A 25,056-nucleotide genomic window follows, 5' to 3' on the forward strand; every position below is an offset into this window, starting at 1 on the left:
TTTATTTTCAAGTATTTGAGGATTTTCCATATATTATTTTGTTATAGCTTTCTGATTAACTTATATTCTTGTCAAAGAATATATGCTGTATAATTTCAGTCCCTTCAATTATGGCCTATTTTATGATCTCTCTTAGTGACTCTTCCATGTGTACCAGACACAATATGTTCTATACATGTCAATTAGATATGGTCGTCTGAGAGTGGTTAAGTCATTTATATTTTTACTGGCTTTCTATCATCTTGTCCTGTCAGTTACTGAAAGGAGAGTGTTGACATCTGCATCTGTATTCATGGATTTGTATGTTTACTTTCAGTTTTATCCATTTTGGGCTCATGTATTTTGGAGCTTTGTCCTTAGGTACATACATATTTAGGATTTCTATGTCTTTCTGATGAATTGATCCTTTGTTTTCATTATAAGATTTCCCTCTATGTATCTGGTATTAATGCTTTTTCTAAAGTTTATTTTGTTCAATCATATGATAATTCTATTTTTAGTTTTCTGAGGAACGTCTGTACTGTTTTTCATAGTGGCTGCACCAACTCACATTCCCACCAACAGTGTAGGAGGGTTCCCTTTTCTCCACACCCTCTCCAGCATTTGTTTTATTTGTAGACTTTTTAATGATGGCCATTCTGACCAGGGTGAGGTGGTACCTCATTGTAGTTTTGATTTGCATGTCTTTAATAATTAGGGATGTTGAGCATCTTGTCACATGCCTGTTGGCTATCTGTATGTCTTCTTTGGAGAAAAGTCTATTTAGGTCTTCTGTCCATTTTTTGATTCGGTTGTTTGTTTTTTTTGTTGTTGAGTTATATGAGCTGTTTGTATATTTTGGAAATTAAGCCCTTGTTGGTCTCATTATTTGCAATATTTTCTCCCATTCTGTAGGTGGTCTTTTTATTTTGTTCATGGTTTCTTTTGCTGTGCTATTTTGTTTGACAATCAACTCTACTTGTCTGATATTTTTATAAAAGCTGCTCCAGCTTTTTAAGAATTTATGGTTAACGTGGTTTAACATTTTCTTTTTTTTTATTTTTAATCTTTTTGTGCCTTTATATTTAAAGTGAATTTCTTATAGGCAGCATATAGGGTCTTGATTTTTTATTTACTCTGCCCATCTAGTATTTAATTTGGGCACGTTTAAAACATTTCCCTTTTAATGTAATCGTTGATTTTGTAGGGTTCAAATGTTCCATTTTGCTACTTGTTTTCTATTTGTCCCATCAGCTCTCTTTTTTTGTTCCCTTTCTTGAAGTCCTTTTGCATTAAATAATTATTTTTTAAATATTTCTGTCTCTTATGTTATTTAATGTCTATGCCTCATATATATATACACACACACACCCCTTTTTTTTAATTGTAAGTTAAAGCTTGAGTTTATCAGAACACTTTGAACATAAGTTCATAATTCTGGCTAATAGCTGCTTCTCCTTTCTTTCTTTTTTTTGATAACAGTTTTATTGAGATGTATATACCATACAGTTCATCTGTTTTTTTAGACAACTCACTGGTTTTTAGTGTATTCAGAGTTGTGTAACCATCACTGCAGTTATTTTAGAACATTTTTATCTACCAGAAAGAAACCCTGTACCCTTTAGTAGTCACCCTCTTCCAACCCCACTCCCCACCCCCCAGCCTCTAGGCAGCCACTAGTCTTACGTCATATCTCTATATAGATTTGCCTGTTCTGGACATTTCATATAAATGGAATCATATAACATATGGTCTTTTGTGACTAGATCTTTTACTTAACTTGTTTTCAGGGTTCATCTGTATTATAGCATGGATCAGTACTTCATTCGTTTTTGTCGCTTTATATATGTCATTGTATGGATATATCACATTTTGTTTACTTATCAGTTGATTGACATTTGAGTTATTTCCACTTTGGGGCTATTATAAAAATTGCTGCTGTAAACATTAGTGTAGAAGTGTTTGTGTGGACATATGCTTTCAGTTCTCTTGGTTATATATATCTTGGAGTGGAATTGCTGGGTCATATGGAAATTGTGTTTAATCTTTCCAGGAACTGCTTGATCATTTTCAATAATGGCTTCATCATTTACATTCCCACTAGCAATGTATGAGAATTTGGATTTCTCTACATTCTGGCCAACTTCTTATTATCTTTCTTTTTGATCATAGTTATTTTAGTAGATGTGAAGTGGTATGTCGTTGTGGTTTTGACTTTCATTTGCCCGATGGCTAAAGATGTTGAGAAACTTTTCATGGGTATATTGGCCTTTGTATATTTTATTTGGAGAAATACCTTTTCAGATACATTGCTGATTTTTAACTTGGGTTTTTGTTTTTTGTTTTATCATTAAGTTACAGGAGTTCTTTATATATTTTAGAGTGCTGTCCCTTATCAGATATATGATTTGCAGAGAATTTTCTCCCATTCTGTGGGTTGTCTTTTTGCTTTCTTCTTGCGCTTTTAAAGCACAATAATTTTTTTTTTTTGGGGGGGGTACACCAAGTTCAATCATCTGTTTTTATACACATATCCCCGTATTCCCTCCCTTCCTTAAGTCCCCCCCACCCTCCCCGCCCCAGTCCTCTAAGGCATCTTCCATCCTCGAGTTGGACTCCCTTTGTTATACAACAACTTCCCACTGACTATCTATTTTACAGTTGGTAGTATATATATGTCTGTGCTACTCTCTCGCTTCGTCTCAGTTTCCCCTTCACCCCCCGCCCCCTCCCATACCTCGAGTTCTCCAGTCCATTCTCTGTATCTGCATCCTTGTTCTTGTCACTGAGTTCATCAGTACCATTTTTAGATTCCGTATATGTGAGTTAGCATACAATATTTGTCTTTTTCTTTCTGACTTACTTCACTCTGTATGACCGATTGTAGTTCTGTCCACCTCATGACATATAGCTCCATCTCATCCCTTTTTATAGCTGAGTAATATTCCATTGTATATATATGCCACATCTTCTTTATCCATTCATTGATGGGCATTTAGGTTGCTTCCATGTCCTGGCTATTGTAAATAGTGCTGCAATAAACATTATGGTGCATGGTTCTTTTGGGATTATGGTTTTCTTTGGGTATATGCCCAGGAGTGGGATTACTGGATCATATGGTAGTTCTATTTGTAGTTTTTGAGGGAACCTCCAAATTGTTTTCCATAGTGGCTGTACCAACTTACAATCCCACCAACAGTGCAGGAGAGTTCCCTTTTCTCCACACCCTCTCCAACATTTGTTGTTTCCAGATTTTGTGATGATGGCCATTCTGATTGGTGTGAGGTGATACCTCATTGTGGTAAAGCACAATAATTTTAAAGTTTGACAGTCCAATTTTTTGTTGTTTTTTGTGCTTTTGGTGTCATATCTTAGAAACTGCTCCACAGTCCAAGGTAACAAAGATTTACACCCATGTTTTCTTTGTTTTATAGTTTTAACAATTACATTTATGCCATTGATCCATTTTAAAAACTGAAATATAGTTGATTTACAATATTATATTAGCTTCAGGTGTGCAACATAGTTATTTCAATATTTTATAGATTACATTCCATTTAAAGTTATCATAGGGACTTCCCTGGTGGTCCAGTGGCTAAGACTCTGTGCCCTCAATGCAGGGGGCCCAGGTTCGATCCCTGGCCAGGGAACTAGATCCCGCATGCAGCAACAAAGATCCTGCGTGCCGCAACTAAGACCTAGCAGAGCCAAATAAATAAATAAATAAATAAATAAAGTTATTGTAAGAATTGGCTATAGGGACTTCCCCAGCAGTCCAGTGGTTAAGACTTTGCCTTCCAGTGCAAGGGGTGCGAGTTTGATCCCTGGTGGGGAAGCTAAGATCCCACATGCCTCAGGGCCAAAAAACCAAAACATAAAACAAGCAATATTGTAACAAATTCAACAAATTCAATAAAGACTTTAAAAAATGGTCCACATCGGGCTTCCTAGGTGGCACAGTGGTTAAGAATCTGCCTGCCAATGCAGGGGACACGGGTTCGAGCTCTGCTCCAGGAAGATCCCACATGCCACAGAGCAGCTAAGCCTGTGAGCCACAACTATTGAGTCCATGTGCTGCAACTACTGAAGCCCACACGCCTAGAGCCTGTGCTCCACAACAAGAGAAGCCACAGCAATGAGGAGCCTGCACACCACAACGAATAGTAGCCCCCGCTCACCGCAAATAAAGCCCGCGCACAGCAACAAAGACCCAACACAGCCAATAAAATAAATAAATTAATTTAAAAAAAAAGGTCCACATCAAAAAAAATCTTTAAAAAAAATTGGCTATAAGATATATCCTTGTACTGTAAGATATATCCTTGTAGCTTATTTATTTTATACGTAGTAGTTTGAATCTCTTAATCCCCTACTCCTATCTTGTCCCTCCTCCCTCCCTTCCCCACTGGTAACCACTGGTTTGTAAAATATGCAAACTGAGACTGTTTTGTTATATTCGTTTTATTTTTTGGATTCCACATATAAGTGATAATATACAGTGTTTGTCTTTCTGTGTCTTATTTCACTGAGCCAAATACCCTATAGGTCCATCCATGTTGTTGCAAATGGCAAAATTTTATTCTTTTTTTTATGACTGAGTAATATTCCATTGTGTATATGTATATACCACATCTTTATCCATTCCTCTGGTAATGGACACTTAGATCATTTCTGTATTTTGGCTTCTGTAAATAATGTTGCTCCGAATATTGGGGTGCACGTATCTTTCTAGTTAGTGTACATTGATCCATTTTGAGTTAATTTTTGTATTTGGTGTGAGATAGGGGTCCAGCTTCATTCTTTTGTATGTGCTTATCCAGTTGTCTCTGCACTATTGGTTGAAAAGACTATTCTTTTCCTAATGAATTGCTTTGGCACCCTTGTGGAAAATCAGTTGATCATAAATGTGAGGGTGTTTTTGTAGACTCTTAATTCCATTTCACTAATCTACTTGGTTGTTTTTATGCCAGTACCACACTGTCTTGGTTACTGTAGTAAGTTTTGATATCTGGACATGTGAGTCCCCCAGATCTGTTATGTGTTTGTATGGTTGCTCTAGAGTTTATACTATTACATATCATGGTTTTTATATAGCAGAATTAGTTTAAAATAATACATTCTTTCAAGTATAGCTTAATTGCCTTACAACAGTATAGCTTCATTTCCCTCTTTTTATCCCCTCTGCTTTTACTTATATACCTGTGTTATAAACCTCACAATACATTATTATTTCTTAAATTTTAAATAGTCGAGTATCTTCTTTTAAATAGCTTTATTGAAGATTAATTGATATTCAATAAATGGCACATATTTAAAGTATAAAATTTGGTAAATTTTGGTATATGTGTTCACTTGTGAAACCATCACCAAAATCAACATAATTAACATATTAATCATCCCCAAATATATATAATCCTTTATAGTGCCCTCTTCCTTATGCTCTCGGCCCTTCCCATAGCTGGACAACCACTAATCTGATTTCTGGCACTTTGATTTAGTTTGCATTTTGAGAATTTTATATAAATAGAATGATACTTTATGTACTCTTTTGTTGCTGTTGTTCTGATTTATCTTACACCACACAGTAGTTTGAGATTCACCCTGTTGTTGCATGTAAGATCATTCTTTTTTATGGCTAAGTAATATTCAGTTTTATGGTTATGCCACAATTTGTTTATCCATTCATGTATTGATGGATACTTGGGTTGCTTCCATATTTTGGCTATAAGGTTGCTGAGGGCTTCCTAGGTGGCGCAGTGGTTGAGAATCCGCCTGCCAATGCAGGGAACATGGGTTCCATCCCTGCGCCAGGAAGATCCCACATGTTGCGGAGCAGCTGGGCCCGTGCGCCACGACTATTGAGCCTGCACGTTAGAGCCCATGAGCCACAACTATTGAGCCTGTGTGCTGCAGCTGCTGAGGCCCACGTGCCTAGGGGCCCATGCTCAGCAACGGGAGAGGCCACGGCATTGATGAGCCCGTGCACCACAACAAAGAGTAGCCCCCACTCACCGCAACTAAAAAGAAAGCCCGCACACAGCAAAAAAGACCTAACACGGCCAGTTAAGTAAATAAATAAATAAATTTATTTAAAAAAAGATAAAATAAGGTTGCTGTGAATATTGGTGTACAAGTCTTTGTATGAACATATGCTTTTGTTTTTCTTTGGCAAATACCTTTTTTTTTTTTCTGGTAAATACCTTTGAGTGAAGTGGTTGGATGTATGGTAGGTGTATATTTAGCTTTAAAAAAAAAAAACTTACACTATTTTCCAAAGTGGCTGAACCATTTTGTATTTCTACCAGTACTTTCATTTGTTCCACATCCTTACCAATGCTTGGTATGGCCAGTCTTTCTAAATTTTAGCCCTTGCAGCAGTTGTGTAGAGGGTGCCTCATTGTGATTTAGTTTCCATTTCTCTAGTGACTAAGGATGTTGAGCATCTTTTCATGTACTTATTTTCCATGTCTGTTTTTTCTTTGGTGCATTGTCTGTTTGAATCTTTTGCCCATCTTTTATTGGATTGTTATCCTCTTCTTTGAGTTTTGAGAGTTGTTTATATTTTCTGGATTCAAGTCCATTATTAGATATGAAATTTGTGAATGTTTTCACCCAAAGTGGCTTACATTTTCGTTTTTCAAAACATTGTCTCTCAGAAATTAAAGAGCAGAAATTGCTAATAATGGTGAAGTCTAATTAGTTTCTTTCCTTTTACAGATCATGTTTTCAGTGTCTTTACCTAACCCAAATTCTTCTGTTTTTTTCCTAGACTTTTTATAGTTTTGGGTTTTACGTTTAGGTCTATGATCCATTTTAAGTTATTTACTGTATATGGTGACAAGATGTAGATCATAGTTTACTTTTTCTGTATGGCTATCCAGTTCCAGTGTCATTTGTTTAAAAAGCTTGTCTCTCTGCATTGAATTGTTTTAGCAATTGCACTTGACCGTATATGTGTGGTGTGTTTCTGACTGTGTTCTGTTTCATTAATCTCTGTCTATCATGATATCTTGATTATCTGACATCAAGAATTATTATAAAGCTACAGTAATGTAAATTCTCCAATTATAATCTTTTTTTTTTTTTTCAAAATATTTATCTGGCTGCATCGGTTCTTAGTTGTGACACACAGGATCTTTGTCTCAGCATGCAGGCTCTTCGTTGCGGCTCATGGGCTTCTCTCTGTTGTGGTGCTCGGGCTCCAGAGCACAGGCTTTGTAGTTGCAGCTCGTGGGCTCTAGAGAGCTTGGACTTAGTTGCCCCGGGGCATGTGGGATCTTGCTTTAATAATTTGGATTAAATGGGAGGAGGGAGGAAAACGTATGTAAGTAAGGGAAAAATAAGGGAAAAAATCTGTAATTGTAATAATTTTTTTAATCCTGTTATTCATTTTAAAACTTATTATTTATTTATTTATTGGCTGCATCAGGTATTTTTCTTTTTTTTTTTAAGAACTTTTATTGAGATGCAGTTAACATACAATAAACTGCATATATTTAGAGTGCACAATTTGGTATTCCAATCTCCCAATTCATTCCCCCCCCAACCCTCCCTGCTTTCCCCACTTGGTGTCCATATGTTTGTTCTCTACATCTATGTCTCTATTTCTGCCTTGCAAACCAGTTAATCTGTACCATTTTTCTATAGTCCACATATATGTGTTAATATACAATATTTGTTTTTCTCTTTCTGGCTCACTTCACTCTGCATGACAGTCGCTAGGTCCATCCATGTCTCTACAAATGTCCCAGTTTCATTGCTTTTTACAGCTGAGTAATATTCCACTGTATGTATGTACCACATCTTCTTTATCCATTCATCTGTTGATGGACATTTAGGTTGCTTCCATTTCCTGGCTATTGTAAATAGTGCTGCAGTGAACATTGGAGTGCATGTGTCTTTTTGAATTATGGTGTTCTCTGGGTATATGCCCAGTAGTGGGATTGCTGGGTCATATAGTAGTTCTAGTTTTAGTTTTGCAAGGAACCTCCATACTGTTCTCTACAGTGGCTGTATCAATTTACATTCCCACCAGGAATGTAAGAGCGTTCCTTTTTCTCCACACCCTCTCCAGCATTTACTGTTTGTAGATTTTCTGATGATGCCCATTCTAACTGGTGTGAGGTGATACCTCATTGTCGTTTTGATTTGCATTTCTCTAATAATTAGTGATGTTGAGCAGCTTTTCATTTGCATTTCTCTAATAATTAGTGATGTTGAGCAGCTTTTCATGTGCCTCTTGGCCATCTGTATGTCTTCTTTGGAGAAATGCCTATTTAGGTCTTCTGCCCATTTTTGGATTGAATTGCTTGTTTTTTTGATATTGAGCCAGATAAACTGTTTATATATTTTGGGGATTAATTCTTTGTCTGTTGATTCGTTTGCAAATATTTTTTCCCATTCTGAGGGTTGTCTTTTTGTCTTGCTTATAGTTTCCTTTGCTGTGCAGAAGCTTTGAAGTTTCATTAAGTCCCACTTACTTATTTTTGTTTTTATTTCCATTATTCTAGGGGATGGATCAGAAAAGATCTTGCTGTTATGTACGTCAAAGAGTGTTCTTCCTATGTTTTCTTCTAGGAGTTTTATAGTGTCTGGCCTTACATTTAGGTCTTTTATCCATTTTGAGTTTATTTTTGTGTATGGTGTTAGGAAGTGTTCTAATTTCATTCTTTGACATGTAGCTGTCCAGTTTTCCCAGCACCACTTATTGAAGAGGCTGCCTTTTCTCCATTGTACATCCTTGCCTCCTTTGTCATAGATTAGTTGACCGTAGTTTATCTCTGGGCTTTCTATCCTGTTCCATTGATCTCTATTTCTGTTTTTGTGCCAGGACCATACTGTCTTGATCACTGTAGCCTTGTAATATAGCCTGAAGTCAGGAAGCCTGATTGCACCAACTCCATCTTTCCTTCTCAAGATTGCTTTGGCTATTTGGAGTCTTTTATGTTTCCATACAAATCATAAAATTTCTTGTTCTAGTTCTGTGAAAAATGCCATTGGTAATTTGATCAGGATTGCATTGAATCTGTAAATTGCTTTCGGTAATATAGTCATTTTCACTATGTTGATTCTTCCAGTCCAAGAACAGGGTATGTCCCTTCATCTGTTTGTGTCTTCTTTGATTTCTTTCATGAGTGTCTTATAGTTTTCTGAGTACCCGTCTTTTACCTCCTTGGTTAGGTTTATTCCCAGGTATTTTATTCTTTTTGTTGCAATGAGGAGTGGGATTGTTTCCTTAATTTCTCTTTCTGATCTTTCATTGTTAGTGTATAGAAATGCAAGAGATTTCTGTGTGTTAATTTTATATCCTGCAACTTTACCAAATTAATTGATTAGCTCAAATAGTTTTCTGGTGGTATCCTTAGCATTTTTCTATGTATAGTGTCATGTCATCTGCAAACAGTGACAGTTTTACTTCTTCTTTTCCAATTTGGATTCCTTTTATTTCTTTTTCTTCTCTGATTGCTGTGACAAGGACTTCCAAAACTGTGTTGAATTGTAGTGGCAAGAGTGGACATCCTTGTCTTGTTCCTGATCTTAGAGGGAATGCTTCCAGTTTTTCACCATTGAGAATGATGTTTGCTGTGGGTTTATCCTATATGGCCTTTATTATGTTGAGGTAGGTTCCCTCTCTGCCCACCTTCTGGAGAGTTTTTATCATAAATGGGTGCTGAATTTTGTCAGAAGCTTTTTCTGCATCTATTGAGATGATCATGTGGTTTTTAATCTTCAGTTTGTTAATATGGTGTATCACATTGATTCACGTATATTGAAGAATCCTTGCATTCCAGGGATAAACCCCACTTGATCATGATGTATGATCCTTATAATGTGTTGTTGGATTCTGTTGGCTAGTATTTTGTTGAGGATTTTTGCATCTAAATTCATCAGTGATATTGGTGTGTAATTTTCTTTTTTTGTAGTATCTTTGGTTTTGGTATCAGGGTGAGGTGGCCTCATAAAATGAGTTTGGGAGTGTTCCTTCCTCTGCAATGTTTTGGAAGAGTTTGAGAAGGATGGGTGTTAGCTCTTCTCTAAATGTTTGAACAAAATTCACTTGTGAATCCATCTGGTCCTGGACTTTTGTTTGTTGGGAGATTTTTAATCACAGTTTCAATTTCATTACTTGTGATTGGTCTGTTCATATTTTCTATGTCTTCCTGATTCAGTCTTGGAAGGTTATACCTTTCTAAGAATCTGTCCATTTCATCCAGGTTGTCCATTTTATTGGCATATAGTTGCTTGTAGTAATCTTTTATGGTGCTTTTTAATTCTGCGGTGTCCGTTGTAACTTCTCCTGTTTCATTTCTAATTTTATTGATTTGAGTCCTCTCCCTCTTTTTCTTGATGAGTCTTGCTAGAGGTTTATCAATTTTATTTATCTTCTCAAAGAACCAACTTTTAGTTTTATTGATTTTTGCTATTGTTTTCTTTGTTTCTATTTCATTTATTTCTGCTCTGATCTTTATGATTTCTCTCCGTGTACTCACTTTGGGTTTTGTTTGCTCTTCTTTCTCTAGTTTCTTTAGGTGTAAGGTTAGATTGTTTATTTGGGATTTTTCTTGTTTCTTGAGGTAGGATTGTATCGCTATAAACTTCCCTCTTAGAGCTGCCCTTGCTGCATCCCATAGGTTTTGGATCCTTGTGTTTTCCTTGTCATTTGTCTCTAGGTATTTTTTGATTTCCTCTTTGATTTCTTCAGTGATCTCTTGGTTATTTAGTAGCGTATTGTTTAGCCTCCATGTGTTTGTGTTTTTTACAGTTTTTTTCCTGTAATTGATTTCTAATCTCATGGCGTTGTGATCAGAAAAGATGCTTGATACGATTTCAATTTTCTTGAATTTACCAAGGCTTGAGTTATGACCTAAAATGTGATCTATCCTGGAGAATGTTCCATGTGCACTGGAGAGGAATGTGTAATCTGCTGTTTTTGGATGTAATGTCCTATAGATACCTATTAAATCAAGCTGATTTATTGTGTCATTTAAAGCTTGTGTTTCCTTATTAATTTTCTGTCTGGATGATCTGCCCATTGGTGTCAGTGGGGTGTTAAAGTCCCCCACTATGATTGTGTTACTATTGATTTCCTCTTTCATAGTTGTTAGCATTTGCCTTATGTATTGAGGTGCTCCTATATTGGGTGCATATATATTTATAATTATCCCTTCTTCTTGGATGGATCCCTCGATCTTTATGTAGTGTCCTTTCTTGTCTCTTGTAACGTTTTTTATTTTAAAGTCTATTTTATCTGATATGAGTATCACTACTCCAGCTTTCTTTTGATTTCCATTTGCCTGGAATATCTTTTTCCATCCCCTCACTTTCAGTCTGTATGTGTCCCTACGTCTGAAGTGAGTCTCTTTTTTTTTTTTTTTTGGGATTTTTATTTATTTATTTATTTATTTATATTTTTTTGTGTGTGTGGCACACGGGCTTAGTTGCTCCGTGGCATGTGGGCTCTTCCCAGGGCAGGGCTCGAACCCGTGTCCCCTGCATTGGCAGGCGGATTCTTTACCACTGCGCCACCTAGGAAGTCCTGAAGTGAGTCTCTTGTAGACAGCATATATATGGGTCTTGTTTTCCAATTATATTCTTATTATTCAAAATTGTTTTGATTTTTTAGGTCCTTTGCATTTACATATGAGTTTTTCAATCAGCTTGTCAATTTCAGCATAAAACTTTTCTGTATTTTGATATAGATTACATTGAATCTATGGATCAATTTGGGGAGAACTGACATCTCAACAATATTGAGTGCTCTGACCCATGACCACTTATTTATCTTCTCTGTTTATTTAGATTTTCTTTTTCTTTCCTTCTTTTTTTCTTTCTTTCTTTCTTTCTTTCTTTCTTTCTTTCTTTCTTTCTATTTTATACATTATTTATTTATTTTATATACTTTATTTATTTATTTATTTGTGGCTGCTTTGGGTCTTCATTGCTGTTCATGGGCTTTCTCTAGTTGCAGCAAGCGGGAACTACTCTTCGTTGTGGTGTGCCGATTTCTCATTGCAGTGGCCTCTCTTGTTGCTGAGCATAGTAGTTGTGGCTTGCAGGCTCTAGAGCGAAGGCTCAGTAGTTATGGTGCATGGGCTTAGTTGTTCTGCGGCATGTGGGATCTTCCTGGCCCAGCGATTGAACCTGTGTCCCCTGCGTTGGCAGGCAGATTGTTAACCACTGCACCACCAGGGAAGTCCCTTTACATATTATTTAATTTCTCAATTATTGTTTTGTAGTTTTCAATGTCTAGTCTTACATATCTTTGTCAGAATTATCTCTAAATGGTCCGTTTTTTTTTTTCTCTCAGAGTATAAATACTGTCATGTTTATTTTTTAAAAAGCAGATGTTTACAGTTTTGTCTAACTTTATGAAACACCTAATGACATTTTGGAGAACATGAACAAGCTATTTTGAATTTCCACTCTGAGATACAGGAGTGTGGTGCGGCTTTTTTGTTGCAGTCAATAAATGATCCATTTTTAATGCTGTTATAAGTGGTATTTTATTCTAAAATTTCAGTAGCTGATTTTTCTTGCTAGTTTATAAGGATACATTTGTTTTGTAATTTTATCTTTTATCTTCCAACTTGATAAATTCACTTAATTGCAGTAGCATTTTTGTAGCTATAGAATTTTCTAATTTAGACAATTGTGTCATTTGTTGAATAAAGAGTGCTACAACTTTTGTTTCAACCTGAATGCCTCATTTCTTATTTTTGCTTTATTGTACTGGCTAGAACCTCTAATGTAGAGTTGAGTGGAAGTGGCAAGTAGACATTCTTGCCATATTTGTGAACAGGTGAGGGGAAAGTATTCAGTTTTTCACCATTAAGTATGATATTAGCTGTCATTTATTAAGTTGAGAAAGTTCCCTTTTATTTTTATTTACCTGTGAGTTCTTATCAGGAATGAGTTTTGGATTTTCTTGAATTTGTTCTTTGAATTTATTAATATAGTGAGAGGATTTTCCTTTTTTTGGTCTGTAAAATGATGACTACATTGGTTAATTTAATTTATTATTATTTTTTGGCTGCATTGGGTCTTCATTGTTGCACACAGGCTTTTCTCTAGTTGTGGCAAGTGGGAGCTACTCTGTTGCAGTGCATGGGTTTCTCATTGTGATGGCTTCTCTTGTTGCGGAGCACAGGCTCTAGAGTGCACAGACTTCAGTAGTTGTGGCGCATGGGCTTAGTTGTTCTGTAGCATGTGGGATCTTCCTGGACCAGGGATCGAACCCATGTCCCCTGCATTGGCAGGTAAATTCTTAACCACTGCGCCACCAGGAAAGTCCCTACATTGGTTAATTTAAAATTTTAAATCAATATTTCATCCCTTGTAAAACTCCACTTAGTCATTATGTATTATCTGCTTTATATAATGTTGAATTTGATTTTCAAGAAAAATTTTTTTCAGAATTTTAGCATCTGTGTTCCTGAGGGATATTGGTCTGTAATTTTCTTCTTATATTTATCTGGTTTTGGTATGAGAGTAACGCTGACCTCATGGAATGACTTGGTATATAATTCCTTCTTCCTCCATTTTCTGGAATAGTTTGGGTAGAATTGATATTATTTCTTCCTTAAATGTTTGCTAGAATTAACCAGTGAAGCCCTGTGAGTATTGAGCTTTCTTTGTAGGACAGTTTTGTAAAAATTAAATTTATGTAATCATGTTATCTATTTCTCCTTGTGTGTGCTTTGGCAGTTGCGTCTTTCAAGGAATTTGTCCATTTTATCTACTCATTGTCAAAGTTGTCAAATATATTGATGTAAAGTTTTTGATAATTTTGTTTTATTATACCTTAAAAATCTGTTGTGATGCCACTTCTCTTATTCCTGTTATTGGTGATGTGTTTCTTCTCTCTCTTTTTCATCTGGCCAGAGGTTTGTAAGTTTTATTGATCTTCTTTTCAAAAAACTGCTTTTTTCCCTGCATTGTTTTTCAGTTTTGTTGCATTGATTTCTACTTTAATCTTTATTTCTTTTTTGTTCTGGTTGCTTTTGGTTTATTTTACTCTTCTTTTTAAAAAGTTCTTAAACTGAAAGTTAAGGTTGTTGATGTGAGATCTTTCTCGCTTTCTAATACAGGATTTTAGTGGTATAAATTGCCCTTTAAGTATGTTTTCTTTGCATCCCGCAGATTTTGATGTGTTATGTTTTCATTTTTTATTCATTTCAACATAACTTCTTTTTTGTTGTTTTTGTTTTAGCCACGCCACGCAAATCATGCATAATCTTAGTTCCCTTACCAGGGATTGTAGCCGTGTCCCCTGCAGTGGAAGCATGGAGTCCTAACAACTGGACCACCAGGGAATTCCCTCAACATAAACTTCTGATTTCTTTTATGTTCTGTGGGTTATTTTGAAGTGTGTTTTGTTTCCAAATATTTGGAGATTTTTTTCATATGTTTTCGTTACTGATTTGTGGTTTAATTGGTCAGAAAACATAGTTTGTGTGATTTCAGTGTTCTTATATTTGTTAAGACTATTATATGGCCCAGAATATTGTGTCTTTTGGTAAATGTTTTGTGTACCCTTGAAAAGAGTGTACTGTTGTCAAGTGGAGTGTCCTGTAAATGTCAGTTAGATCGACTTGGTTATGGTATTATTCCATTTTCTATGTTTTTATTTTTTTTAATTCTCGTTCTACCAATTATTGATTTAGTTAATCTCCAACTATTAGTTTGAATTTGTCTGTTTGTCCTTGCTTATTCATTACTACTTTTTCAAGTTCTGCTTTTAGATGCTTAAACATTTGGGATTGTTATTAGCTCTAGATGAATTGGCCCCTTATCATTATGAAATGACCTCCTTTAATCCTGATAATATTCTTTGCTACAAAATTTACTTTGCCTGATATTAATATAACCATTTTAGCTTTCTTTTGACTAATGTAAGTTGTGCACCTTTTCCCATCCTTTACTTTTAACCTGTGTTCTTATATTTAAAATGCATTTCTTATAGGTAGCATAATTTTTTTAAGTACTTTTATTGAGATACAGTTAACAGACAATAAACAGCATATATTTAGAGTATACAGTTTGATATCCCAATCTCCCAATTCATTCCCCCCCCAACCCTCCCTGCTTTCCCCACTTGGTGTCCATGTGTTTGTTCTCTACATCTGTGTCTCTATTTCTGCCTTGCATTTCCTCTTTCGTAGTTGTTAGCATTTGCCTTATGTATTGAGGTGCTCCTATATTGGGTGCATGTATATTTATAATTGTTATCTCCTCTTCTTGGATGGATCCCTTGATCTTTATGTAATGTCCTTTCTTGTCTCTTGTAACATTTTTTATTTTAAAGTCTGTTTTATCTGGTATGAGTATCGCTTCTCCAGCTTTCTTTTGATTTCCATTTGCGTGGAATATCTTTTTCCATCCCCTCACTTTCCGTCTGTATGTGTGCCTAGGTCTGAAGTGGGTCTCTTATAGACAGCATATATACGGGTCTTGTTTTTGTATCCATTCAGCCAGTCTGTGTCTTTTGGTTGGTGCTTTTAGTCCATTTACATTCAAGGTGATTATCGATATGTATGTTCCTATTACCATTTTCTTAATTGTTTTGTTGTTGTTTTTGTGGGTCCTTTTCTTCTCTTATGTTTCCCGCTTAGAGAAGTTCCTTTAGCATTTGTTGTAGAACTGGTTTGGTGGTGCTGAATTCTCTTAGCTGTTGCTTGTCTGTAAAGCTTTTGATTTCTCCATCAAATCTGAATGAGATCCTTGCTGGGTGGAGTATTCTTGGTTGTAGGTTCTTCCTTTGCATCACTTTAAATATATCATGCCACTCCCTTCTGGCTTGCAGAGTTTCTGCTGAGAAATCAGCTGTTACCCTTATGGCAGTTCCCTTGTATGTTATTTGTTGTTTTTCCCTTGTTGCTTTTAATAACATTTCTCTGTCTTTAATTTTTGTCAATTTGACTACTATATATCTTGGCATGTTTCTCCTTGGATTTATCCTGCCTGGGACTCTCTGTGCTTCCTGGACTTGGGTAGCTATTCCCTTTCCCATGTTAGGGAAGTTTTCAATTATAATCTCTTCCAGTATTTTCTCAGGTCCTTTCTCTCTCTCTCCTCCTTCTGCGACCCCTATAATGCGAACGTTGGTGCATTTAACATTGTCCTAGAGGTCTCTTAGGCTGTCTTCAGTTCTTTTCATTCTTTTTTCCTTATTCTTTTCTGCATCAGTGATGATCACCATTCGATCTTCGAGGTCACTTATTTGCCCTTCTGCCTCATTTAATCTGCTATTGGTTCCTCCTAGTGTATTTTTCATTTCAGTTATTGTGTTGCATATCTCTGTTTGTTTGCTTTTTAATTCTTCTAGGTCTTTGGTAAACTTTTTGATCTTTGCATCCAGTCTTTTTTCAAAGTCCTGGATCATCTTCGCCATCATTATTCTGAATTCTTTTTCTGGAAGGGTACCTATCTCCTCTTCATTTAGTTGTTTTTCGGGGGTTTCATCCTGTCCCTTCATCTGGTACAAAGTCTTTTGCCTTTTCATTTTCTTTTTTTGTGGCTGTGTTTTTCAGTTCCACAAGACGAAATGCTGCTGATACTGCTTGATACTGCTGTCTGGCCTCTTGTAGGTAGCATAATTTTGTCCTGTTTTTTTGTATTCAGTCTGACATTCTGCTCTTTTTGGAGGGTATTTAGACCACTTATATTTAATGTGATTATTGATAATGGCTGGGTTTATCTCTGTCATCTTGGTTTTGATATCTACCTGCCCTTTCTGATCTTTTTTTTGCCTTCTTTTGGATTGAGTATTTTTTATTATTACATTTCATTTTTGGCTTATTAGCTGTAACTGTTGTGTTATTTAATGTTTGCTTCAGGGTTTGTAGAATGTATCTTTTAACTTACTGAAGTCCATCTCAAGTAATAGTAAGCCATTCTTTTCTATTATGTAAAAATTTCTCAACATTATGCTTGCATTTCTGCCTTCCCCACATCGTTCTGTTGTTGCATACATTTTACTTTCATGTAAGTTATAAACCCCACAAAATGGTTACTATTTTTTATTTTAAAAGTCTTTTATTTTTTAAGGAGATTTAAACAGAAAAAAAAGGCTTTTGTATTTCCCCATATAGTTACCATTTCCTTTGTTCTTTCATCCGTTGTGTTAATCCATATTCCTCTGTGGTGTCATTTTCTTCCTACCTGGAGGACTTCTTTAAAGATTTATTATTATTTATTTATTTATTTGTTTGTTTATTTTTGGCTGTATTGGGTCTTCGTTGCTGCATGCCGACTTTCTCTAATTGTGGCGCGTGAGGGCTACTCTTCATCGTGGTACGTGGGCTTCTCATTGCAAGTGGCTTCTCTTGTTGCAGAGCAGGGCTCTAGGCATGGGCTTCAGTAGTTGTGGCTCGTGAGCTGTAGAGCACAGTCTCAGTAGTTGTGGCGCACGGGCTTAGTTCCTCTGCGGCATGTGGGATCTTCCTGGAGCAGGGCTCGAACCCATGTCCCCTGCATTGGCAGGCATATTCTTAACTACTGTGTCACCAGGGAAGCCCCAACAGTGTATTCTTTATTGCAATGTTTTTTTTCTTTCCAGCTTTTTAAAAAATTTTTTTCAAATTTATTTTATTGTAGTATGGTTGATTTACAATGTTGTATAGTTTCTGCTTTACAGCAAAGTGATTCACCTATACATACGTATACATTCTTTTTATTTAGTTTTTAGTTTTTAAAAAACTGTTTTAAAATTTTTGGCTGCATGTGGACTTTGTCTAGTTGTGGTGAGCAGGGTCTACTCTTTGTTGTGGTGCGCAGGCTTCTCATTTCGGTTGTTTCTCTTGTTGTGGAACATGGGCTTTAGGGCGTGTGGGCTTCAGTAGTTGTAGCACACAGGCTTGGTAGTTGTGGCTCAAGGGTTCTAGAGCACAGGCTCAGTAGTTGTGGCCATGGGCTTAGTTGCTCCAGGGCATGTGGGATCTTCCCTGACCAGGGATCAAACCTGTGTCCTCTGCATTGGCAGGTGGATTCTTAACCACTGCGCCACCAGGGAAGTTCTGCATTCTTTTTCATATTCTTTTCTGTTATGGTTTATCACAAGATATTGAATATAGTTACCTGTGCTATACAGTAGCACCTTGCTCTTTATCCGTTCTGTATATAATAGTTTGCATCTGCTAATCCTAAACTCTCAATCCATCCCTCTCCCACCTCCTCCTGCTCCTTGGCAACCACAAGGCTGTTCTTTATGTCTGAGTCTGTTTCTGTTTCACAGATAAGTTCATTTGTGTCATATTTTAGATTCTACATATAAGTGATATATGGTATTTTACAATGTATTCTTTATTGGTGACACTTTTAGTTAGAAAGGTGAGGGTGAAAGAATGATTACAGTGGGCTCAAAAGGTATTGGAGACAGTGATTATATAAACAGAGATTTTCTTTTGAGGCATTATCTGTAAAAGGGAGCAGAGAAATGTGGTGGTGCCAAAAAGGTTATGGTGATACTGTTGGGGGGTATTCTTTATAAGATGAGGACATCTTATCATATTTATATGCTGATGAAAATGATTTTGTAAAAAAGGAAAAACAAGTGATACACGGGAAAGAAAGAAGGTAATCTTAGGAAATCTCCACAAGAGGGATTGAAATTCATGCCCAAGTAGTGAATATTGGCCTTAGAATAGCGCACAATTAGGTCATTCTTTTTCACAGGAGGGAAAGCAGAGTGAATGGGTGTGGTTAGAGATAGGTTGGTAGATTTTCCAGTGATAGTTTGGAGCAAACTAAAGCTTTTGACTGCCTTTACTCATATTCACTGTACAATTTGAACAATCCGTGGCAGTGTTCTAGGTGCTGTGGCTATAACACTGAACCATTAAGATTATGTCAATGTGTAGAATAATTCCTGGCACATAATAGCTATTCAACATACGTTTGTTGACTGAATTTAGACATATATACTCAGGTAACTTTATTTTCTTTTTAATACTTATTTATTTATTTAGGATGCGCCAGGTCTTAGTTGTGGCACTCAGGATCTTTGTTGCAGTACGTGGGATTTTTAGTTGCAGCACTCAGGATCTTTAGTTGCAGCATGCAGACTTCTTAGTTGCAGCATGCAAACTCAGTTGTGGCACGCACGCGGGATCTAGTTCCCCAACCAGGGATCGAACGCGGGCCCCCTGCATTAGGAGTGCGGAGTCTTACCCACCAGGGAAGTCCCAGGTTACTGCATTTAGATTTTCGGTATTTCTGAAACAGCTCAGTTAGCTGCTTAATGATTATTGCTTTGGTTGGGTTGCTTTTACAGGGTTTTGCTTTTTTATAGCTCGTCTTACCCTCTGAATTTTCAGTGAATACAACTTCATGTGTGATGTAGCTTAAAGCTTTATATGAAGCTTTAATAGGTATTTATTCTCCTTGTGCGCTAACCATATGGACTAGGTCTAACGAGAGGACAGAGAAGGGACAAAGTTTTGATACTTAGGGAGTTTGGAGATGGCATCTCAGAGAAGATGAGAACAAATGGGATTAGAGGAGGAAGTATAGGAATGCCAGAAGCACGTGGAAAGATGAGGAGCACAGCAGAGAGAATTTCATACCTATTAACAGTTCTGAAAGAGCAGTACTCAGTGATGGGTGAGAAGTTGAGTTTAAGAACATATTTGGAGAGCTAGTTTATTACTGAATCACTATCATTTGCTTAACCATTCTTTATCTGTCCCATTTAAAAACAACAGCAGAAAAATCCAGTCTATTCCATGTTGTTCTCCAGCCACTCCTCCACTTCAGAGTTAAACTTATTAAAGAGTGGTTCATATTTGCTGTCTATATACTTTCCTCCACTCAATCCTCGGTCCAATCTTATCTTGCTTTTACTCTCCATGTCTCACCAAAGCCATTAAGATCACCAGTGGCCCATTTTGACAACTCCAATTAACGTTTTCATTTTTTATCTTCCTTGGGCTTCTCATGAACATTGAATATTGTTTCACCTATTTCTTCCTTGTCTCCCACTATACACTTCTCATCCAGATTTCCTTTTTTCTTTGGTTGCTCATTTTTCTCTTCTATCTCTACCTCTACCATTAAAAGTAAGTTTCCCCAGCATTGTGCTGAGTACAGTAAGAGAATACAAAAGAAGAAATGTGTTCTGTCAGTGTGCCAAACATTTGGTTGTGGAAATGAAATAATAAAAAGAAAGAAAAAAGAATTACATGTTAGTGTTTAATTGGATGCACAGTTAAACATGAGTAGAAGTCATGATTCTCCCAACCAAAAAACAAAGAGAAAACAAGCATGGTTCTCTTCTACTGTTCCATATCTTAGTGAAGCTGGAAAATCTTATATGTTATGTTTGGCAGTTCCTTCTTCATCACACCTCATAGACTGTCACCAAATCCTAATGATTTTAACTCCTTTAATGCATTTCAGTTTCATTCTTCTCCATCTTTATTGTTACCACTGTGGTTAAGTCAGTGGTCTCCAGAGTGGAAAACACATACCCCAGTGTTGTGTGCATTGGAGAATGAGGGTTTGGGGATGAAAACTTTATTCTTATTTTTTAGTTCTAAAAATCCCAATTTATTTACTTTTTAATCTTAAAAGAAAAATCAAATAAGTACATTTTGCTATCTCTTGGTCCGAATGGCAGATGGTCACATTTTATGTCTGGTATGTGAGATATCCCAAGAGAAGTTTAGGTCTTTTCAATATGGAAAAGTTGATGGAGTTGTTCTCAATCATTTGTTCTTCCTAGCTGTGTCATATTGCAGTTTTAAGTGTGCTTTGTTAAGATGATTTACAGATTGTATTAACTGTTTTTAATTCAACTAATCTTCACAAATGCATAAATGGCTTAAAAGACATACCTGCAGTGAAACCACTGCATGAAAATAACACTAAAATGCATTTCTGACCAAACAAGAAAATGGCAAAGTTGAGATTGTCCTTCTCCTAGTATGAGGTCTTTATCTGCCACTACAAAGTAGAAACAAAGATGCCGTAAGCAGAAAAAAGAAAAATCCAGATTATCAATAGTAATTTGAATATGCATGTTTATCATAAACTTGCTTTTAGTGTATATAGAATGCACCTGGAGATAGTAACTGATGAAACTGGGAAAGCATCACAATTTGTACTTTGTGATATTTTGAATTATGTCATATTCAGTTCAGTCCTTAACATAAATCTAAAAAATTTTATTAAAAAACCTCTTTTGGCCGGCACTGCACCGCACGCCCACTGTGGCACTGGGCATCACAGGCCTGTGCAACCTGGGCAACACCTGCTACATGAACTCCATCTTCCAGGTGCTCAGCCACCTGTGCAAGTTCCATGAGTGCTTCTTGAACCTTGACCTTTCCAAGATGGAACCGCTGATTCCCAAGGCCTCTAACAGCAAGGCCCCCGCTCACAGGCAGGCCGGCCAGGAGCTCAGGCACCAAGCTCTCGCCTGGGAGCAACGGGGACGAGGCATGCGAGCACAAGGGACTCTGCTTGAATGGTGGGGCCTCCCTCATCAGGAGCCTAGAACTCATCTAGGACGAGGCGCCCAGCTCGAAGCACATCTGCCTCTGCCATGAACTACACACCCTCTTCTGCATCATGTGGTCCGGGAAGTGGGCCCTGGTGTCACTCTTCACCATGCTTCACTAAATGCGGAGCCTGATCCCCGCCTTCCTTGGCTGCAACCACCAGGACGCGCAGGAGTTTCTCTGTGAGCTGTTGTACAAAGTGTAGCAGGAACTCGAGTCCAAGGGCACCACGCACTGGGTCCTCATCCCCTTCTCCCAGAGGAAGCTCACCAAACAGGTCTTAAAGGTGTTGAACACCATATTTCACGGGCAGCTACTCAGCCAGGTCACATGTGTATCATATAGTTACAAATTTAATACCGTCGAGCCCTTTTGGGATCTGTCTCTGAAATTCCCTGAATGCTATCACTGCATAGAAAAGGGGTTTGTCCCTTTGAATCAGACAGAGTGCCTGGTCACTGAGATGCTGGCCAAGTTCACAGAGACAGAAGCCCTGGAAGGAAGAATCTATGCTTGTGACCAGTATAACAGCAAATGACGAAAATCCAATCTGAAACCCCTTGTTCTGAGTGAAGCTGGAGAGCAGTTAATGATCTACAGACTACCTCAGGTCCCCTGACTGCACTTTAAAAGATTCAGGTGGTCTGGCCATAATCACCAAGAGATGATTGGGGTCTGTGTCGTCTTTGACCAGGTTTTTGGGTCCATTGCAGTGACTCAAAGCTGAATGTATGCAGTGTCGAGGAAGTGTGCAAAACTCAAGCCTACATCCTTTTTTACACTCAAAGAACAGTTCAGGGCAATGCCAGAATCTCAGAAACCCAACTCCACACTCAGGTGCAGTCCAGCAACAACGATAAGGTCAGACCAAGGACCTTCCCCTGAATGGGAGGCACTTATCAAGGAATGGCTTGCTTTAAAAAAAAAACAAAAAAACAAAAAAAAAACTTCTTTTGATGTTTCTCCCAGTGTTCTATAACCTTTGTTTAAAAACTTGATCTTTTGGGACTTCCCTGGTGGCGCAGTGGTTAAGAATCTACCTGCCAATGCAGGGGCCATGGGTTCGATCCCCGGGCGGGAAAGATCCCACATGCCGAGGAGCAACTAAGCCCATGTACCACAACTACTTAACCTGCACTCTACAGCCCATGAGCCACAACTACTGAGCCCACGTGCCACAAATACTGAAGCCCACGCACCTGGAGCCCATGCTCCACAACAAGAGAAGCTACTACAATAAGAAGCCTGCGCACCACAACTACAGAAAGCCCACATGCAGCGACGAAGACCCAACACAGCCAATAAATAAATTAATTAATTAAAAAAAAACAAAACAAAACAAAAAAAAACTTGATCTTTTTACTCCAATGAAAATGACTGAAATCCAGCACAGAGAGAACACAGAGAAAACATACAAAAATACATTTTTTTTGGTCAGGAAATACTATTGAAACAGGTTTAGAAAGCAAAGCTAAAGATTCAAGAAACAAATATTAGAATAAATCATGCAGTGTACAAAGTTTATATATAGGTGGGTGAAAGTGCAGGTGCTTCTGGTAGTATCAATTTAAGATATTGTTAGCTTTTTCAATTATAAAATACTTGAAAAGCTATTTTTTTGTGTGTGTACCACTCAAAGAAAGAACCTAGAGAAGTTAAATCCTAAAGTATAAATAATTTCTCCTCCTCCTTCCTTCATGGAGAACCTGTGTGGCACTCCCATATACCTTTTATACTAACCCAGAAGCTCAGTGATTATTTGCTTAATGACATGAGTTAGCTCACTTAAAAATGAATTACAGGGGCTTCCTAGGTGGCACAGTGGTTGAGAATCCGCCTGCCAATGCAGGGGAAACGGGTTCGATCCCTGCTCCAGGAAGATCCCACATGCTGAGGAGCAACTAAGCCTGTGCGCCACAGCTGTTGAGCCTGTGCTTTAGAGCCCGTGAGCCACAACTACTGAGCCCATGTGCTGCAACTACTGAAGCCACGTGCCTAGAGCCCGTGCTCCGCAACAAGAGAAGCCACAGCAATGAGCAGCCTGCGCACCACAACAAAGAGGAGCCCCCACTCACTGCAACTAAAGAAAGCCCGTGCACAGCAAAAAAGATCCAACACAGCCAATAAAATAAATAAATAAATAAATTTTTTTTAAAAATGAATTACATGCCTCCTTCCCTTCCTTTCTCTCCCTCCTTCTCTCCTCCTCCCTCCCCACTCCTTTCTCCCTCTCCCCGTCACTCTTCACACACAAGTCTGAAATACATTAGATCTTTTCATAGCATATTTAAAATAGTAATAATAAATTAAACCCTCTTCTGAGTAAAAGTGATGTCTTAACAATGAATGAGAAAGTAACTGCCTCAAGCTAGGAAAACAACAAAAACAACATTTTAAAAATAATGTCATCACTGTGTTTTTGTTTTTGTTTTTTAACTATGTATTTTTTATTGTTGTTGACAGAAACTATGATGCTTGTCATATGTGCAAACTGTAAAGACTTGGAAACAGAATTTTCTAACTTCAGTGGGTTTTGAACCTATTTCCTAAAAATATTAAACCACAACCTATTAATTTTATTTTCTTGAAAACCTGTTTTGTATCAGTTAACATTGAAAATCTATTAGCTCACTTTCAGCAGAAACCTTTGCATAATTAAGGTATAAGATTGAAATTTTGGTATCATGATTTAGTAAGTTTAGCACTTATATTTGTATAGCTGTGTCTTTGTGATGTCCAGTCCAACCAAATATCAAGCCAGATTTAGTGTCAAACCTTTGAAGCACTGTATGTATTTTTCTGTGTGTAAGAAAAGCATTGCCATTGATAAATATAATTTTAAAATTATTCTAGAATATTATTCATTTTATCTGAGCCCTTTAAAATTTCAGTATTTTGGTCTTATGTAATATGCGTTAGTTAAATAATAATGCATACAATATACATATTTGGGAAATACAAGTGCAAAAATTTCTTAGTGATGGAGAGTACATGTTCAAAAAAGCTTGGGGACCAGTTTGTTTAAGCCGTAGCCATCTCCTGTTTGTACCACTGCAGTTATCTCCTAACAAATATCTTCACTTCCGTTCTAGATTTCTCAAAGCTGTTCTCTACTTAATAGCCAAGGTAATCATCATAATACGCAGATGTGCTTGTGTAATTCTTCTGTTTAGTAAACTGCATACACACAAATCTTTAATATGGTCTATAAAGTCTATAAGCTATGTGATCTAGCCTCTCTGGTCTGAGTCTAATTTCTTAACCCTCTTCCTTCTGTACTTTTTCCTCCCATGGGCTGCCTTCAGGTTCTTTATACTAGCTGGGCTCCTGTTTCTTGCCTTTACACATGTTTTTCCCTCTACGCTGAACACTTACCTTTCCCTTCCTTTCCCACTTTACTTCCTATGTATCCTTCCAGTTTCATCCTGAACAATGCCTAATCAGGCGAGCTTTTGTTCGTTTTCCTGGTCAGGGTGTGTGTGTGTATGTATGTGTATATGTCTGTTTCTCAAGCACACATGCATGCACACACACACAATTGTAAGCTCTTTTATAATGCTGTGTAAGCATTTGCCCTTCA

General features: G+C 37.2%; 1 protein-coding gene, 1 non-coding gene and 1 pseudogene across 5 annotated transcripts in view; all 3 read left to right on the forward strand.

Annotated features, from left to right (window-relative positions):
- AFF4 (ALF transcription elongation factor 4) overlaps window positions 1-25,056 on the forward strand; it is a 97,593-nt gene that overhangs the window by 40,795 nt on the left and 31,742 nt on the right. The gene's annotated exons all lie outside the window — the stretch shown is intronic.
- Window positions 3,557-3,629, forward strand: TRNAE-CUC (transfer RNA glutamic acid (anticodon CUC)). Its single transcript has one exon. It is a non-coding gene; the product is annotated as a tRNA-Glu (tRNA).
- On the forward strand, window positions 21,150-24,463 carry LOC130858909 (ubiquitin carboxyl-terminal hydrolase 49-like; annotated as a pseudogene).

Source organism: Hippopotamus amphibius, chromosome 1, assembly GCF_030028045.1.
Source record: "Hippopotamus amphibius kiboko isolate mHipAmp2 chromosome 1, mHipAmp2.hap2, whole genome shotgun sequence".
In the NCBI taxonomy this organism is placed as follows: Eukaryota; Metazoa; Chordata; class Mammalia; order Artiodactyla; family Hippopotamidae; genus Hippopotamus; species Hippopotamus amphibius.